Source organism: Colobus angolensis, unplaced genomic scaffold (assembly GCF_000951035.1).
Source record: "Colobus angolensis palliatus isolate OR3802 unplaced genomic scaffold, Cang.pa_1.0 Scaffold277, whole genome shotgun sequence".
Lineage (NCBI taxonomy): Eukaryota > Metazoa > Chordata > Mammalia > Primates > Cercopithecidae > Colobus > Colobus angolensis.
Window position 1 is genome coordinate 1435119 of NW_012116010.1, and position 5036 is coordinate 1440154.

The following is a 5036-nucleotide window of genomic DNA, read 5'->3' on the forward strand; positions in this document are numbered from 1 at the left end:
CAGGATGGTCTCGATCTCCTGACCTCGTGATCCGCCCGTCTCGGCCTCCCAAAGTGCTGGGATTACAGGCTTGAGCCACTGCGCCCAGCCCTGCTCAGCCTTCTTAAACCAAAGCTGGCTCCTCCCAGACTCGGCATTCCCAAGAACCAAGCAGGGGGCACGTGACCTTACTGATCCAACTTTGAAAGTCATGCAGTGTTTACACCACTGTGGCATTCTACGAAAGAATTAACAAGAAAGTTAATGAGCATGACCGACATTCAAGGGAGGGGGCATACACTCTAGCTCCCAAAGAGACGACTGTCAAAAGAATTTTCAGGCCTGCTTTATAGCCCCCCGAAGCTGCCTTTCAAAATGATGCCTGCGTAAGCCAGGTGTTCACGATGAGCTCGTCTCGCCTAAGCTGGGAATTTATGACACTTCAGGCACAGATTGAGCTGTGTGTCTCCAGATTCTTCACATCAAATAAAATATGAGGAAAATGGCATCATGAAAGAGATGTTTATAGTTCATCAAAATGCAAAGCTTCCCATCCGCCCACAGCAACCTATTCTGGTGTTTTTGTTTTTTTGTTGTTGGTTTTTGTTTGTTTGTTTTTGAGACAGACTGTCATTCTGTCACCCAGGCTGGAGTGCAGTGGTGTGATCTCGGCTCACTGCAACCTCTGCCTCCCAGGTTCAAGTGATTCTCCTGCCTCAGCCTCCTGAGTAGCTGAGATTACTTACAGGCGCCCGCCATCGTGCCCGGCTATTTTTTTTTTTTTTTTTTTGTATTTTTAGTAGAGACAGGGTTTCAGCATGTTGGCCAAGCTGGTCTCAAACTCCTGACCTCAAGTGATCTGCCTGCTTTGCCCTCCGAAAGTGCTGGGAGGATTACAGGCATGACCCACCGGGCCGGGCTTTTTTTCTGGATAACTCCTAAGGTGAGCTCTGACATGCTTCTCAGAGGTGTTTTGTTAGATGGGCTTTGAGGACTGCAGGAGTGTTGAATGTACATTTTGTTGAATGTTTAATACACATGTGTCTTGTAATTGATATTGGACCCCTCCCGGTTGGTTTATACTCCTGATGTTTTACAGGCATAAGGTCAGGGAGTAAGTTCTCTATATCCTGGAAGTTGTTTTTTTTTTTTTTTTTTTTTGAGAGCTAGATACTCGTAGGAGGGGAGAAGCACTGCGTCTGGCTGGAAAGTGTGTGCAGGTGAGAAGGAAGGACTGCACCTGAACTGTCTGCTCATTTCTCCGAGAATTTCGGCAGGCCACAGGCCCGGAGTGGCATGGCGGTCCCCTCCCCTGCCACCATTCTCTGTGAAAGTATGTCCAGAATTTATTCCTTCCGGTGGGTTCTCGGTCTGGCTGACTTCAGGAGTGAAGCCGCAGACCTTCGCAGTGTTACAGCTCATAAAGGTAGTGCGGACCCAGAGAGTGAGCAGCAGCAAGATGTATTGTGAAGAGGTTAAGAACAAAGCTTCCAGGCCGTGGCAGGCCACCTGGGTTGCCGCTGCCGTCTCCGATGGCCATCTTGTAGTCACTTATTTGGCCCCACCCACATCCTGCTGATTGGTCCATTTTACAGAGTGCTGATTGGTGCATTTACAATCCTTTAGCTAGACAGAAAAGTTCACCCAGGAAGTCCAGCTGGCTTCACCTCCCCAGAGCAGCAATGGACCTCTATCCACGTTTACTTTTTATTTTCCCCTTGCTGTACCCAAAGCACTATATTTGCACTGTGGAGGCTACAGCCAGAATAAGACGTTGGTTTTTCCTCAAGGACCTCACAGTTGTCCAGCCTCCACTGGGGCCAGGGACGTGTAAAGCCGTGGGACCCACTGCTGCGTCTTTTGTGGGCCCTCCCTGCCATGGAGCATCCAGTGCGGACTGTGCATCCAAAGTTCTGAAAGGCGGGTTCGAGAGGCTGTAAAACAGGCCTGCACATTCTTTTCACACTCGTCTCTTTGGGAGCTGGAGTCCCTGCTCCCTCTTGAATCTCGGCTGTCCTCATTAACTGTCTTGTCATTCCTAGAATGGGGCAGCGGTGGCAACTCTGTAGGTCTTCCACAGCTGGGTCGATAAGGCCACGTGACTCCTGCTTGGTTCTTGGGAATGCTGAGTCTGGGAGGAGCCAGCTTTGGTTTTGAGTGTTCGTAAAATACAACTGGAAAGATTGTGTGCACAAACACAGGCATGTACACAAATGCACACACATCAGAGAGTTCATAGGGAAATGGGTCCACGCACAGAGACACAAATACGTACGGATATTACAATACACACAAAGCAAGCACATATACAAATGCATATACCTCAAAAAATACATACACTTACAGATACACCTCAACATATACAAACACATAGAGAAATGCTAGACCTGCATATATGTATAGATAGCTCCATATGAAATACACACAAACACAAGCACATATACAAATGCATGTGCATAGAAAAAGATGTACACTATGCAGATGTACATATACAAATACTTAGAGAAATGCTAGACCTACATATATGTATAGATAGCACCATATAAAATACACGCAAACACAAGCACATATACAAATGCCTATGCATAGAAAAATATGTACACTTGCAGACACATAGATATACAAATAGAGAAACAGATCTACAAATATCAATATAGCTCCATATTGAAATACGTCTTTGAACACAAACACGTGTCCATATGCAAATGGATTTGTGTGGGTGTGTATTAATCGTGCACCTCAAATGCATTTGCAAATGCAAATATGTGCACAAATGCAAAAACTATGGGATTCCACAGATCAAAGTGCATGTTCATGCACGCAATACATGTGGACCTTCCAATGTACAAGTAATGACAAACGTTGCGTGTATGTAGGTGTGTGAGCATATGCAAATACTTGCGATCATACAATTCAAATAGAAACGTAATATATACATACACTGTATGCAGATACACATGCAAAGATGTAAATGCGTATGTACCTGTATACACATGGGAATAAATGTGGACACATGCAAACTCGTACACACATGTGCATACAGCATATGTAAAGAAAATATGCACAAATTTATAGGCATTTGAAAATTCATCTCTGCATGTAAAGACGTGAACACATATGTACATGCTAACACATATCTCCATAGGTATATATCTTTGAATTGTGCATATATGCAGTTATATACCCTTGTATACCTATATAAACACATACACAAATGCGTATGCATATATGTATATGAATATATGTGCCTGTATTTGCATGTACAGTTTACGTGTAGATACAGAATTCCAGATACATATATAACATGTCTGTGTATACACATCTACGTTATCCATGTACATATAAATACATACACACATTGGCATTAATACCCAAGCGAGCTGGTCTGCTCTAAGTACAAGATGATATAGTTCGTGTGTGTTTCTAGGACAAGTGACGTTTGACGTCAGGCCCCCACAGCAAGGACTTGGGAGCAGGCACTCAGCCGGGGTTAGCCTGACGGGTGGGGGTGTTCTGTGCCTGGGAGATAGAACGTGTCAAGCACAGAACCTGCGGTGGTGATGATGTTTATAGAATCGTGACCGACAGGGCTGCCCTGTGGTCTAGGGGTGAGGACAGGCCATGTTTATACTGAGGTCAGCATTTCTCAAAGGACATCTGAGCAATTTGTTTGTGGGGCACTCAGTGAAGAGTGGGTGCCATAGCAGCTATTCTTGTCCAGAATTCTTTTGTGGGGGGGCCGGGAAGGGAGACAGGATGTCTGTTGCCCAGGCTGGGATGCAGTGGCACTATCTCAGCTCATTGCAACCTCCGCCTCTTGGGCTCAAGCAATCCTCCCGCCTCAGCCTCCCCGAGTAGCTGGGAGTACAGGCACGCACCACCACACCCAGCTAATTTTTTTTATTTTTGGTAAAGACAGGGTTTCACTATGGTGCCCAGACTGATCTCAAACTCCTGACCTCAAGCGATCTGCCCTACTCACCTACCCAAACACTGGGATTACATGTATGAGCCACTGCATCCGGCCACCCAGAATAATTAATTGTCCAGGGGACCCCCTTTGGTGACTTGGAAGATTCTCACTGTCTTGTGTGTGTTGCTGTGTTATCATTATGGTTATTATTTTTCTTTATTTTATTTATTTATTTATTTTTGAGACGGAGTCTCGCTCTGTTGCCAGGCTGGAGTGCAGTGGCATGATCTCGGCTCACTGTAACTTCCACCTCTGAGGTTCAAGCCATTCTCCTGCCTCAGCCTCTTGAGTAGCTCGGATTACAGACACCTGCCACGACGCTTGGCTAATTTTGTAGTTTTTTGGTAGAGATGGGGTTTCACCATGTTAGCCAGGATGGTCTTTTTTTTTTTTTGAGGCGGAGTCTCGCTCCGTCCCCCAGACCGGAGTGCAGTGGCTGGATCTCAGCTCACTGCAAGCTCCGCCTCCCTGGTTTGCGCCATTCTCCTGCCTCAGCCTCCTGAGTAGCTGGGACTACAGGCGCCCGCTACCGCGCCCGGCTAGTTTTTGTATTTTTTAGTAGAGACGGGGTTTCACCATGTTAGCCAGGATGGTCTCGATCTCCTAACCTCGTGATCCGCCCGTCTCGGCCTCCCAAAGTGCTGGGATTACAGGCTTGAGCCACCGCGCCCAGCCGCCAGGATGGTCTTGAACTCCTGACCTCAGGTGATCCACCCGCCTCGGCCTCCCAAAGTGCTGGGGTGACAGGCGTGAGCCACCACACCCCACCGCACCCAGCCTGTGGTTATTTTTAAAGTCAAGGCACAGAGGTGCAGAGACAGAAGGCAGGAAGGGACTTCAGTGATGTTCTAGAATCTTCCCCACGACACCTAAAGCAGGAGACAGAGGCCCAGGAGGAAGACATGGCTGCCAGCTCTACATCCCACCCTCCAATGTCCTGGGCCATTTGCGCATCCCAGGAATCTATCTGTGAGATTTCTCCACTGTCTCCCCAATCTAACTCCTTCTGATACTCTCCCAGGAATCCGTGTGTGAGATTTCTCCACTGTCTCCCCAATGTAACTCCTTCTGATACTCTCCCAGG

General features: G+C 47.1%; 1 protein-coding gene across 1 annotated transcript in view; it reads left to right on the forward strand.

Annotated features, from left to right (window-relative positions):
• Window positions 1–5036, forward strand: part of DHRSX (dehydrogenase/reductase (SDR family) X-linked) — a 216368-nt gene that overhangs the window by 170855 nt on the left and 40477 nt on the right. The gene's annotated exons all lie outside the window — the stretch shown is intronic.